The sequence below is a fragment of the Hydra vulgaris genome, chromosome 11, assembly GCF_038396675.1.
Source record: "Hydra vulgaris chromosome 11, alternate assembly HydraT2T_AEP".
NCBI lineage: Eukaryota > Metazoa > Cnidaria > Hydrozoa > Anthoathecata > Hydridae > Hydra > Hydra vulgaris.
In genome coordinates this window covers 29,054,672-29,070,502 of record NC_088930.1, presented here as the reverse complement: position 1 = coordinate 29,070,502, position 15,831 = coordinate 29,054,672, and the positions used below count along the sequence as shown (strand labels likewise).

The 15,831-nt window shown below is 29.4% G+C and overlaps 1 long non-coding RNA gene across 8 annotated transcripts in view; it reads right to left on the bottom strand.

Moving 5' to 3' along the window:
• Positions 1-317: 317 nt before the first annotated feature.
• LOC136087567 (uncharacterized) overlaps positions 318-15,831 on the bottom strand; it is a 32,562-nt gene continuing 17,048 nt past the window's right edge. For all 8 annotated transcript variants that reach the window (XR_010641882.1, XR_010641885.1, XR_010641879.1 and 5 more), the window contains one exon: positions 318-1,284. This is a non-coding gene — a long non-coding RNA (uncharacterized LOC136087567). The remainder of the gene's footprint in view (positions 1,285-15,831) is intronic.

The following is a 15,831-nucleotide window of genomic DNA, read 5'->3' as shown; positions in this document are numbered from 1 at the left end:
ATATTTTTTAATGTTGCTTTTTTTTTTAGTTTAGATTTGTTAATCGTTGTACAGCTTTAAATAACCAATAATAAAAATAGTAATATAAACTTACAATGATAGAAAATATAACAAATATAAATAAAGTGAAAGAAGATCGCAAAGATCTTGTCGTCAGAACCTTAAATAAGCAAATAATAAACTTTTACAAAATTGCAAGATAAATAATAGGTAATACAAAATTGATTAAAGTTTGTTTGACAAAAAGGTTCATTTAAAAAGTTATAATTTCTTAAAATATATTTACCGATTGGTTTAAAAGAGAAAAGATCTTTGAAGACAGCTAGGGATAAGTTATTTATTCAAATATCTGTAAAAGAGTTACCTGATGACTTACAGAATACACATTCTGTAAGTGTTTCTAATGACTCATCAAATAGAAAAGAAATAAAACTATCACCAGTTGTTGTTTGGTCCTTTTTACCATTGGAAGGTGTCAAAGTAAAACTTCTGGATTTTGAATCTGTTGATGATGAAACTTCTAAAATATTGACTGATAAGCTAATTTCAACATTGCAGCGTCATAAAGTTTATAAAAAAATAGCTGCTTTTTGTTCTGACAATTCCAACACAAATTTTGGTGGAGTGCATAGAAAAGGTAAAAAAAATGTTTACAACAGACTCAAACAAAAACTTGGTATTAATATTGTTGGCATTGGTTGTGGTGCACATACTGTGCACAATACACTTCAATCTGCTGTGAATGGTCTTCCAATTGAAACTGAAGCTCTTGTTGAAAAAGGTGCCAAAACACTTGAACAGAAAAAATGTTTTTTTGTAGACCTGCGTTATAACTTTGCCAATTCTTATTCAAATATCTATAACTTGGTATCATTGATAGGTAAAAATTAGCAATAATTTCGAACTAGTTTCTAGGTAAGGGGCGCATTGAGGGTTCCGGAGTGGGTGCCAACCCACCACCTACAGCTCACAAAAATATACTTTTTTTTCAAAGAAGACTGTTTTTTTTTTTATGAAATTGGTAGTATGTATGTATAACAAGTTGTTATTATTTTATTCCACATCACTAGCTAATATTAGTCTATATTAAAGTTGGTTGTTGGGTTGTGGGTAAGGTATAATACACCATATCAAAATTTCATTCTTTTAAATATTCCAATTGTTACTAATCATTACTGCTTTTTTAAGCAGAGAGAAATTAGTATAAAAAACTATTCTACCACATTACAAGATGAGTCGGAGTATTCATTTTTTCATGTAACGGGACAGATTACCCACTCCAACCTAAAAAAAAAAACACAAAAACATCAAGTCTTTTGAAATCTAAAATATAACTAAATTTTGTATTGGATTTTAGTGAACGTCTTAATTTTTAAATTTTATTAATGAATAAAATTAAATCATTTTTAACAATAGGCACCACTAGGTCTATCTTAAAGTTGGGTGTTGGGTAGTGGCAGTGCCGGTTTTAGCACTACCAGCGCCCTGAGCGAGATTTCTACGGCGCCCCTAGCTCAATTTAACCCCATTCAAAAAAAAAGCAAAGGGTAAAATAACCAATTAGTTTCGCCCCTTTATATTCGGCGCCCTGGGCCATCGCGCAACCAGGCCCTACCCTAACGCCGCCACTGGGTAGTGGATAAGGTTTAACACACCCTAGCAAAATTTCATTCTTTTAATTATTCCAATCTTTACTAAAATAAATAAATCTATAATAGAAAATAAAAATTTAATTTCAATACTTTGAAAACTAGTAGCTAAATCACTTATCACCTAGGGAAAATTAAATCACAGTCAAGTTTTCTAATTACAAACCGTGGTCCATTAATATGGAATCATTTCTAAAATAAAAATTTTAAAGACCTAAAAAGCATTTCATCATTTATTCGATAAACTAAAATGTATCTCATTAATTCCTGACATATTATAGTTTACAGTATTTGTTTCCAAATTATTTATTTTTTTTTCTTCTTTTCTTATTTGTTTTAATATTTTTTGCTTTCAGTTTTTTACACTAAAAAAAAAAAAGTGCTTTGTTTTATTGAATTTTTATTTTATTTTAAAAATGAAAGTGTTTTTTTTTAAAAAGTGGCTAAAGGTTGTGATGATAAACGCATCATCCTAACCTTCTTTGAGTCCCTGACTGATTATAACAGTATGTATATAATGTTATAATCAGTCAGGGACTCAAAAAATTCTGTCTGCTTGTCTTTTGTTTACTTTTTTAACTCTGCCATCATAAATAACAGACTTTGAATAGTCAGTTTTCTGCCGACAATTCTTTCTAACATAACATCATCTAAATCATCAAGCTGCTTGGCAGAAGTGTTTATATAAAGTTCTCATTTCCCTAATAGTTAGTACACACAGTTGGCGCTCTAACTTTCTTTTTTCTTTTTCTTCCTTTTTTTGGCGTTTGCAGGTTAAAAATCTGTTAAAAATCTCTGCTCGAATTTCGTTATGTTTTAACCCAATTCTAATTCTATTTTTATATACAGCATTAATGGACCACTTAACTACCTTTTGTCTATACAATTCTTCATAGCTATCCAGATAATCTATACTCCTATTTTTTTGGAATCTTAATTTGATTGATATATAACCAATTATAACATTAGGGCATTGTTCTTTGGCATCACTAAACATACCTATTATTTCTTCACTGTCTATATATGTGAAGCCTTGCACTAGCTGTCTACGCTTTGAGTGATGCTGTAATTGAGAGGTAGAAATGTCTTTTATATTAACGATTCATAACATCCTTCGTTCCATTAAGACAAGCAGAAGTCATTTTAAGATTCTGGTCATCAATGGAGTATAAGGCTGTAATCGATTTTAAAGTATTTGAATGAAGCTGTTTCCCAAAAAAATCAGTCGTTCTACAAAACAGTGCAGCCGGATTGGATTTATAATGGCTAATAGTTTCCAAAACATTTTTTACTCCCTGGATACCAGCTATAAGATCAAAAGTTGCATCCTCAGATGATACATAAAACTTTTTCATTCAGGGTCTAGTTAGAAATTTTTCCAAATATCCCTATCACACATGTTTGTTTTATAGCTGTTGCATTGCAAAATGCTGCTCGCAGAGCTGCATGTAAATTAACACATTTTACTGTTCCATTGGTAAGAAAATGTAAAAAATCAGCGAAGTGATTTATAAAAATATAACATGTATGGAAAAGAATGTGAAGACATATAAGAATATTAAGGTCTTAATATCATTCCACGATATTAAGACCTTAATATTGGGGAATGATATCAAGGAAATTATTCCAAGATATCAAGGAATAATATCTTGGAATGATTTCCTTTTCATTCCAAGATAGCATTTCAAGATATCTGTTGTGGTCTGAAAAACTTACAAATCATTTTGGATCACATTTGCCATCTTTAAATCTCATCTTATTCATAGCCAAAGCAATTTTGACTGCTATGCAATCATTTCCAAACATTTCACAATTTTCTGACTTTAGGGACTTCAAACCGGAACAACATTCAGTTGCAATTGTATCAAGCAGGTGCAAATGACAATTCAACTCATTTAGATTTTTACCCCAAGTTGCACAAACTTTTGGTGAGATGGTTATCTGCAACTCTGTCTAACATTGTTTTTGAAATATTTGCAATAATCATACAACAACATTCCTCATAGTTACATAAATGAAAATCTGAATAAATTAAAGATAGATGATCTTCTGCTTCGCAAATTTGATTTTCATAATCATCAGCTGTTCCTTCTGGCAATTGGTCGAGATCAATAACAAAGCATTTATTATTGGATCTAAGGTGAATGGTGCTGACATGAATACTCTCTTGTGTTGTAGCATCAAATCCAAGAGTTAGTTATATACAAAGAAAAAAAACTAAAAATTATAAAAATACCAGCAATAGCAGGTGTAGATGGTATACAAAAACTATAATAAATATCAAACTTGCTTTGAAATTGGTATTTGATATATAAACAAAGCTAACTTCTTAGGTTTACATCAATATTTTATTGATGTAAATCTGTAAAAATGACGCATACTTTATTGAATAAAGTATGCGATTTGTATAATTTACAAATGGTAATTCTTAATAAAATTAAAAATTAAAGAAAATAAACAAATAAAGATTGTCACACCAATAAATAATCTAAGTATTACTTTGTGCTACTTCTGTAGACTTTTTTTCGGAATTTAAAAGAAATTGATTAATAAGCAACAAGTCAAGTATTAAATTTTTGCAATTTTAGATGAAAAGATTGACTGGCAATTTTGAATAGATTTCATAGAACAATTTTTGAGCAATTAAATTTTTATAGTTATTTTATAGTAATACTATAAATTATAGTATTATTATAAAATATACAACGCCTGATTTCTTCCCTCAGGCGTTCACTGCTCGTGTGTGACCATTCGGCGAATTTTATATTCCAAAGTTTTTAAATGATTTATAGGATTACTCTAAAATAACAATTAAAGTAATGTTAATACTATTGTATTATAGTGAAGTCAACACTATTACTTTTAAAAAACAATTTTTACAACTATTGCTTAAAACTAGTATTATTATAACTAGTATATTACTTAAAATCCAGTCAAAAGACTCTTCTCGTTAATTTTTTTTATCTAAAAATTTTGGTAAAATCTTTATCTAGTTAAAATCATAAATTTGATAATTAAAATATTATTGAGTAGATTCTTAATCTATTTAGAGTCTTTTTTTATTAAAGTAATCATATGATAAAAAACTATGTATAAAGTATTCTTCGTTTTCCAATCCAAAAATTATTATAATCTAAGTAAAATAATATTAAATTAAAAAAAAACTTTAAACAAATCCGCCTCCCCCCCTCCTCCGCTGTTACCGATGAAAAACAGAAATTTAGTACCAAAAGTGCTACAATTTTTAAACTATCTGCTACATAACATTTTTTCCTAAAATTTTGGCATATGCAAAGAAAATAGATGTAGAAAATGGGCTATATAGTTTTAAAATTGAGCTCAGCCTTAATTCGACAAAATCTTAACACGAGAAGATCAACGAAATTTTCGTGAGCAAAAAATCAATAAGAAAGTTTAGTAATCATGCATAAAAGTCATATAAAATGAAGCTATATCTTTCTTATTTTCAAAAATAATCTATGCTTGTATATGCTTCTCAAAAGAAACACATCAAAATAACGATTCTCTGACGCTACCTTAAAAAAAGTTGAAAAAATCGTAGCACAGAATTTTAGCATAAAAGTTGGTTCCTTAAACAGGATTTCCACGTACCTACCATATTGTGTATTTTTTTTTGTTTAACTTTGTATTTCTTATTGTTTAATGGTGCGTGTTAAAAACTTATTTAATTTAAAAGTACATTTGTTTAGCTTTCTATTGATATATAGTTAACTATATGCTTATACATATAGTTTACTACATGATATATATATATATATATATATATATATATATATATATATATATATATATATATATATATATATATATATATATATATATATACAGTGGCGACAAAATAAATAGCACAGATTGATGTTCAATATGTAATGATATATTTTCCATAGATCTGAGTTTTTGAGATCTAAACTTTTTCAGCCTAATAAAATATTAGTTTTAGAAGATAACATAACTGAGTAAGAAAAGAAAGGAACTTAGTTTAAAAAAAAAGTACAATTATATACCTGATTTAGAAGTACATAATAAGGGGACAATTTAAATAGCACACCCTGTACAAAGTTATCATTTCGTCCTTTTGCCACCAAAATCATGGAGGTTCTTTGAATAAATAGTTTAGAAAACTAGAGGTAAATTTATGTTTAGTGGGGTATCCTTTGAGTCAATAACTGCTTGACAACAACAGCCCATTAACGAGATCATTTTTTGGCATCGTTCAGGCGTAATGGCGTCCCAAGCAGCCTTTGTTTCAATCCAAAGTCGGTCTAAATTTGTTGCAGTTGACCGGTTTATGTTTCTGTCAACTTCCTTCCACAAATTTTTTATCGAATTTAAGTCTGGTAACTGCGCGGGCCACTCCAATACATCAATCTTCTTAGCGTTAAACCAAATTTTAACACTTTTGGCAGTGTACTTAGGGTCATTGTCTTGTTGGAATTTCCAAACTAAAGGGAGATTTTTCTCGGCATATGGCAACATGATGTTTTCTAGTATTTTTTTGTACATGTGTTGATCAATAGTCCCTTGAATTCTATGCAACGGGCCCACACCACACCATGAAAAACTGTCCCAAACTATCACATTGCCACCACCATGTTTTATGGTCTTAAGAGTATACCGAGGGCTGAGTTCTTGGTTTTGGGGACGAAGAACATATTGTTTTCCGTCGGATCCAACGCAAATAAACTTAGACTCGTCAGTCCAAAGCACATTTTGCCAAAAAAATTTCAATCCTTGTGTACTTGCTGTTTTGCAAACTTCAAACGGCTGACGAGTTTACGTTTTGAGACCAATGGTTTTTTTCGGACAACCTTCCAAATAGCTTATTTTCGCGTAAGCGACTTTTTACAGTGCTGACAGACAAATCAAGTTTTAAATTTTGAGCAATTTGTTCTTTAATTTTTGGTGCGCCAACAAAAGTATTCAGCTTAGCGATACGGACAATGGCTGCGTCTTCTCTGGGTGTTGTCTTTTGTTTGCGAGACTTGCGTTTTTTGTTGTTTGTGACCGGTATCGTTTAATAAATTAATAGCATTGATAACTTTCTTACGAGAACAACTTAGTCTTCGAGCTATTACAGAATTGTTCAACCCTCGATCTCGAAATGCCTGTGATTGTACTCGAAAGACATCTGTTCCATGTTTACCTCGTCCCATAGTTGATAGATAATGAACTTTTTTTTTTTTGCTAAATGAGTTACAAGAATATCCTTTAAATACTGAATAGAATGATTACCTTTTGATATAATAAAAGAATTTAAGTTTTTTTAAATAAAAAGTAAATGTGTGCTATTTAAAATGACCGCAAAAAGGTAAACACGACCGCTTAAATGCTCAAAACAAGCAATTTTGACAGCTATAAATGTCAAATGAGTATTTCCGTTCAAAAAGGTTAACATTGTTGATGATATAAAAAATAACAGTAATTGCTATAAATACAAAAAAGTTGGCATCAAAAAGTAAAACCAACTGATCATGAAAGTGTTCTATTTATGTTGATGTTGTCGCCACTGTATATATATATATATATATATATATATATATATATATATATATATATATATATATATATATATATATATATATATATATATATATATATATATATATATATATATATATATATATATATATATATATATATATAAATATATATGTATATATTTATATTTATATATATATATATATATATATATATATAAATATATATATATATATATATATATATATATATATATATATATATATATATATATATATTAAATATATAGTTTACTATATGCTATATATATATAGAGTTTACTATATGCTATATATATATAGAGTTTACTATATTGCTTTACAATAGATGAGTTTCCGTGCGACGTCACATCTTTTAGTAAATGACATGCGCGCATACTTGTAGGTAGAAAAAATAAAAACGCAAGAACTTTAATATGTTTCTTGTATTTCTTTTATAACCTAAAATCAATATTTGCAGAGTTGTTAACAAGGCTAATTATTGCAAGGTCAAGACCAAGGCCACATGTTCCAAGGCCAAGGCCAAGGTCAAGGCCACATGTTCCAAGGCCATGGCCACAAGAACCAAGGTCAAGGTCAAGAATTTCATAGCCAAAGACCAAGGTAAAAGACACATCCAAGAAATCATAGTTTCAAAATTAAAAATATAGTTTCAAAAATAATTCAAGGTTATGCGCATATATTGTCAATAAGAAAATATATAGAAAATAGATATCCCCTACAATATTTTAAAGTTACGTTAGGTATTTTAACGTAAACGCGGTTCGTTATGTTACGTTATTTTTACGTCACCAAGATGTAACATTGTAACGTAACGATACGTGAAAAAAGTTACGTAACAACACGTAACATTTTGACCTTATGATACGTAACATTGTAACCTATTGTATCTATATAATTTTTTCATATATATATATATATAAATATATGTATATATATTTATATATAAATTTATATATATATAAATATATATTTGTTTAAATATCTATATATTTATATATATATATATATGTGTTTATATATATCTTTGTATATATATATATAGATTTATATGTATATATGTATATATATATTTCTCTAAATATATATAAGTTTATATATATATATATATATATACATATATATATATATTATATATATATATATATATATTATATATATATATATTTATATATACATTTTTTAATATATATATATTTCTCTAAATATATATAAGTTTATATATATATATATATATATAGATCTATAGTTTGTTGGCTTTTGGAAGAGCGGAAGGCAAAAAGTGATTCTTACGCCAACACATACGTCACTTTTAATTACTTTTGACTTTCGTCCAACATTTCCGTGTTGGACGAAAGTAAAAACCATTAATTTAATTACAAATTAATCGTTTTTTAAAAAAACCACAAAAACGCAAATTTAATTGACCAGAATGTTTTTAAAAACATTCTGAATGTTTTTATAACATTTTGAATGTTTTTAACAATATAAACAATGTTTTTATTTTTATTTTTTTTAATAAAATGTTTTTATTTTTATTTTTTTTAATAAAACGTTTTTATTTTTATTTTTTTTACTGTAAATCATGCGCGGAGTGTTGCTACATCGACTATCTTATAGCCTGACTCGCAAGGGAGTGCTGCTACATCGACTGACAAATAGCCTGACTCGCAAGGGAGTGCTGCTACATCGACTGACAAATAGCCTGACTCGCAAGGGATTGCTGCTACATCGACTGACAAATAGCCTGACCCGCAAGGGAGTGCTGCTACATCGACTGAGGGTTTGGTTGGGGCAGGCAGTCTATCATTATTAAAAAAAAAAAATTCCGGTCTTGCATTTTAATTTTTACTTTTTGTCAACAAAATATCGAAAAAACTTTCGGACAACATCTAAGGGTTGTATATATATATATATATATATATATATATATATATATATATATATATATATATATATATATATATATATAGATCTATAGTTTGTTGGCTTTGGGAAGCGCGGCACGAAAAAAGTGATTCTTACGCCACCATATACGTCACTTTTAATTACTTTTACCTTTCGTCCAACATTTCCGTGTTGGACGAAAGTAAAAACCATTAATTTAATTACAAATTAATCGTTTTTTAAAAAAACCACAAAAACGCAAATGTAATTGACCAGAATGTTTTAAAAACATTGTGAATGTTTTTAACAATATAAACAATGTTTTTTTTTATTTTTTTTAATAAAATGTTTTTATTTTTATTTTTTTTAATAAAATGTTTTTATTTTTATTTTTTTTACTGTAAATCATGCGCGGAGTGTTGCTACATCGACTATCTTATAGCCTGACTCGCAAGGGAGTGCTGCTACATCGACTGACAAATAGCCTGACTCGCAAGGGAGTGCTGCTACATCGACTGACAAATAGCCTGACTCGCAAGGGAGTGCTGCTATATCGACTGACAAATAGCCTGACCCGCAAGGGAGTGCTGCTACATCGACTAAGGGTTTGGTTGGGGCAGGCAGTCTATCATTATTAAAAAAAAAAAAATTCCGGTCTTGCATTTTAATTTTTACTTTTTGTCAACAAAATATCGAAAAAACTTTCGGACAACATCTAAGGGTTGTATATATATATATATATATATATATATATATATATATATATATATACATTTATATATATTTATATATATATATATTTATATAAATTAGTAAAAACACTTATCTAATATTTTCTTTCTTCTTCACAGTGTTTCTCCATCAGTAGGTTCATCAGGAAGAATCCTGATGAACCGACTGATGGAGAAACACTGTGTGAAGTATTACGCATGTATTAATATAAAAATATATATATATATAAATAAATATATATTTATATATACATATTTATTTATATATATATATTTATATTTTCATATATATATATATTTTTTTTTATATATATATATTTTTTTGTACATATATTCTTTCATATAGAGAGACTACTGCATAGAGAGAGCTACGTATATAGAGAGAAGGTAGTGAAAAGTCAAGTCAGAGAGTCTAAACAGATATTGCACAGAATGTTCAAATATATACTTGACTTGATTTGTTTGCTTAAACTTTGACTAGGATCATAAGAAATCTTGAAATTTTATATACATTTTTGCTTGTGGGTTTATAAAAACTCGTGAAGTATTACGCATGTATTAATGACCTAAAAAAATAACGTAACGTCACAAAATCTAGATATGAGATGTAGTTAAAATACGTCTCAAATATAGATTTTTTTAACGTCAAGTTACGTTTCAGTCTATATTTTTTAAAAGCTGCACTTTTATAAGTTAAAATAAAATAATTGAATCGATGACGAATCTATTTTACAATTAAAATAAACGATAACAATAAGCAGTTAAAAAAAATTTTTTTAGTTACAAATGTCTCGACAGCGCATTGTTTAATACCGTAACTCATGAGTTATGGTATTTAACAAAATTGTTTTATTAACAATAATATTTAAAGTGTAACTAATTGAGACGTAACGTAACATTAAAAAAATCTATGTTTGAGATGTATTTTATAAAATACATCTCAAACATAATTAGTTACGTCTTAAATCTAGATTGAGTTACGTTACGTTACGTCTCAATTGGTTACATTTTATAAAGTTAAAAAAAAACAATTGAGACGTAACGTTGCGAATTGTTTTTTCGTGACAAAGTACTCAATTGAGACGAAGTTATTTTAAGAAAAAAATAAAATAAAAGATAGTATTTAGCAATACGGCAATAATAAACAAGCTATTATACTGCATTATCAAGTTTATTTACTTAATATTTAATTAGAAAATAAATAATGTAGGGGAGACCGGGGTTAGTTGGCCGCAGGGGTAAGTTGACGAACTGCGTTTATCTTTAGAGTCTTTCATCAGAAAATGACAAAAATTACACAGAAACGTCCTTATTGACCATTTCATCATTCGCTGTAGTATTGTCAGGACTCGCGCATGCGCATGGGAGATATTGAGATTTATGCGTTTTTTGGATAAAAACGTAACTTTTAGAACATCGCTTCCTTTTTACTTTACCAAGAAAATAGTTGGTCGGATGAAAAAAAAATTATTGTAAAAGCTCCAGTCACAATTGGTTTACTATATCCAGTCAGACTTTTTTTTCAAAGCTGCCGTTTTTCAGGATCTATAGACTGTTTATTAAAAAAAAAGCTTTCGGGGTAAGTTGACAAATTTTTCACGGGGTAAGTACTCATAGCATTTACTATGGAAAAAAATAAATATTTTTATAAAATTATTATTTTTTTTTTTTTTTAATTTTTAACAATTTTGAAAAAACTTATGTTTTTTCAATATTGTTAAACCAACTAAAAGTAATATTAAATTTTGGGATAAAACTGTTGCAAGAATTAATAGTAAAAAAAATTCTATCAATTTTGCACTTAATGGTGCATTAATAATCATTTTTATTGTTTTCGCCAACTTACCCCGTGGTGGGGTAAGTTAGCACAAATTTTTTTTTTTTTTTGAGGGCTCGGAAAGGCCCAAAGAATTTTTGTAAATGAATGCAAATTTTATAAGTTACCCTAATCCATACTCTTTAAGACTACACTTTAATTTTTTTAACAAAATGTACTGTTAGGGCAACAGAGCTCATGAAGTAAAAATTGAGCCAATTAGCCCCGGTCTCTCCTAATCTCCTTACCAATTGTAACCGATTAATACGTAACGTAACTTTAAAATGTTATAGGGGCATATATATTAAAGCCAAAAACAAAAATACGTTAGGATTTAAAAATATAATATGTTAATATTATTTTTTAGCATTAATTATAAGTTGTCACATGAACTACATGGCCTACAAGTCTTTATTGCAGTTATGGCCTACAAGTCTTTATTGCATTTAAGAAACATTAAAGTTTCAAGCAAAGAATCAGACATACGAGCTCTATGAGAGCGCATTATTAATCTACTCTGAGAAAAAATACGTTCAACAGGAGCTGACGTAGCTGGGATACAGAAAAACTTGTCAAACATAATTCTGATTTTCGAATACTTTTCCATTGTCCACAGTTTTTCTAACGAGAACTCTTTTTGATTAAAATCTGGTGAATTTATTAGTTCAAGATAGTTTGTGAGCTGCTAAGTCGGGTTGAAAAGTATCGTCAATGTTAAGATCATGAATTTTTAAATAAAGTGGAATACCCTTTGGACGGTTAATTTTAAGAAACAAAAATATACTATGGAAACGGTTTTGTAGTCCTTGCAACAGAGTTTTAATCGTTAATGAGAAAAATTTGGCTTTTCCTAATATTCTTTCTAAAATATTAGATAGTGACAGAGCAACTGGAACAACACAACTGATTGTAATTACCTTATCACCTTAAACAAGATCTGTTGCTTCAGCAGAGGATTCTAATATATGCACCAATTCTTGCAGCTGGTTTAACTCTTTGACTAATAATAATAAATTTTCTTGGTTTGAATCACGCAAAACAGTGCCTAACTTAGTTTGATCTAGTGAAACAATTACCTTTAACTGTCTAAATGTACTGTCCCAACAAGTTTTGTTTTAAGAGGGAACACAATGTCCTTTTCCCATCGCAGATTCATAGGCACTACAAAATACAGAGCTTTGGTGTAATAGATTTTGAAGTTTAGAACATTTTAAAAGAGCACGCTTGAAATTTGTAAGAAACTTTAATCCGTCACAAACTACTAATTACAGAGAATGAGCAAAACAAGGTATCCGTTTTGCAGTTGTAAAACCATCATCAAACAATACATTCATATCTTTTTTCATGTTGGACGCAATTTATTGGCAATATTATTTTCTGCAATTATTGTCTCTAACTCATCTGCTATATTTCTCCTAGTATGAGATCCTTGGAAAAAGCAAAACCCAAGAAGATGAGATTGTGGTTTATCATTTATAAAAACATGGAGAGTGACTGCATGAATTGAGTGTGCTCAGTCCATATATCAGTTGTTAGTGAAAGATAAGACGATTCAGCTAAAAACTGATGCAATTTTGTTAGCTTAGCTTGTTGCATATTTGGTAAAATTCCATATGAAATTGTTTGTCTGCATGGTGGTGTGAATTATGGATCAATATCTTTCAAAAACTTTCGGAAATCATTGTTTTCCGTTAATGAAATTGCCAAACCACAATTTACTATGACGTTGGTTATAAATGATTGAGTTAGTAACTTTTGGTGAGGATTTGCTGAACTGTAGGAAGCATTCTGTTCTTCTTATTTTTAGCCAGTTAAAAATTTGTTATTAAGAGTTGATCATTATATTTGATCACCTGATTCTTCCGATTTGTGTACTGCTCATATAAAAACTCATGTTTGAGAGTAAATGTCTAAAATATAGATAATTATGTAATATAAAACGTTCGTGTTCTATTATACAATGTTGAGCTCATATCAATTAGGGGAAAGACGCCGATGATGGCGTACTTAACTTTGACGCTTCATTATTCAATATCCTGAAGACAAATAATAAAAGTTTTGATATGGGTATATTCCTTGTTACATGTAGAACAATAATAACCCTTGGAGTTCATCAGTTGTTTTTTTTTAGTATAAGTATTATAGTAGGTTTTCAAGACACCAAATACAGTACAATCTAATAGTTACAACTAGTGTAAACAATATGATGTCATCTTAAGAATTTTAATACTATTTTCAACAGCAACAGATAATAATTCAAATGAATTGTGAAAAGCACTATAACTCCATTTGGACTAACTGGTGGAGCAAGGATTTTTTTATGGAATTTCTGCTCATTGCAAAAACAAACTACAACAATGAGATTTCATCAGGGCCGGCCTTACGAATTGCGGGGCCCAATTTAACGAATGCTTGCGGGGCCCACCTGATTTTTTTTTTTACAATAACTACTATTAATAAAATTATTGAAACACATTTATTATACAAAAAAACATAACTCCACAAATGAATCAATAAACAATAATAAAAATATTACAATGAACTTAAACAAAACAGTTCTTGTTATTGTCATAATAAACAAATAATCTATAAATCAAAGTGGACCTTTCTTGCTTTTTTGCTTGCGAAATCTTTTAGAATTTTTTCATAATTAATTTCTCTACTTATAGAAAATTCAATTGATATTAGTGCCAAATTGTTTAGTCGTTCTTGGTTAATTACTGACCTAAGGTAGGTTTTAATTAATTTTAGTTTTGAAAAACTTCTTTCACCGGAAGCGACTGTAACTGGAATTGTCATCAGTATTTTTAGGGCTATGAACAAATTTGGAAATGCAGTCGACCTATCATTACAAGCCAAATATTTAAAGAGTTCTTTGGGTTTTTGTTGTTGAACTGGCAGTATTGGCTTAATTGCCTCCATTTCTTCGGAAAGCATGAACCCTTCTATATCTTTTGTAATGTCTGTCAAAGCAATTTCTAGGTCGGCTGAATGTTTTCTTTAGACATATTTTGAAAATTATATAGAAATCCAAAAAATTTATGGTGTTCTTTCAGCTGCATAAACCGTGGTTGAAGAGATTACAATGCTTTGTCTACAACTTGATTGAAAAAATTTACCCGGAATTCTGTCTTGGGGTCTAAAATTGGTTCGTCAGAAGATTCATAAAGAAACATTTTCTTTTTCTTGTAACAGCGCTTCTGTTGAAATATGGGTTCAACTTCTAACTCATTTGCAAGCTCTTTGGCATCAATCAATGCTGCTACAAAGCCTGTCTCTCGGTATGTCTTCAACCAATCAAACAATTTTTCAAAAGATGTCAGCCCCGCGGCAATGTCTATGGTATTGCTTTGAAGTTCCTTGCTAGTAAAATTTACTTGAAACAATAAAGAGTGCAACCAGAAACCTAAAATTTATCATTTGGCTTACTAATGATTCAGCCTCACTTTTCCCTTGAGCATCATTTGTGCTTTTTGCTAGTTCTTCTAAAGCATCACACACTTCTGCGGCTTGAAATCGTACAGCTTTAACACTTTCCATTCTACATTCCCATCTTGTTTCTGATAATTGTTTAACAGACAGGCATTTCACATGCTTTTTAAAAACAGTCCATCTTTTTGTAGATGAAGCAAAAAGGGTGTAAATACGCTGCAGGGTTCCAAAAAATGTCATGGCATCTGAACACGTTTTAGCCATATATTATAATTATGGCACACACAAGGAGTATAGAAAGCTCGTGAATTTCTTTCCAAAAGTCGTGCTTGCACTCCAGAATTGCGCCCTTTCATATTAGCTCCATTGTCATACCCTTGTCCTCTGATGTTTTCAACATCTAGTCCTAGCATTTCAATTTCTTTCACAAGAGTGTTAAATAAATTTTCACCAGTGCTGCTCTCAACTATAATAAACTTTATAAAATGTTCATAAATTCCTGCTGGGACATCTGAGTGTGTGCCATCAGCGACATATCTTAGCACCATTGACATCTGTTCCTGATGGCTGATATCAGGAGTGCAGTCAAGAATCACTGCAAAATACTTTGCCGACTTAATTCTAGCAATAATTTCCTGTAGAACAGCTTGGCCTATAGTATCAATAATTTCATCTTGTATGGTCTTGCCTAAATAATGATCATGAATGTCTTTGTTAATAATTTTCTGTATATGATCTTGCATAACTGGATCAAATTTTCCTAGCAATTCAATGACGCC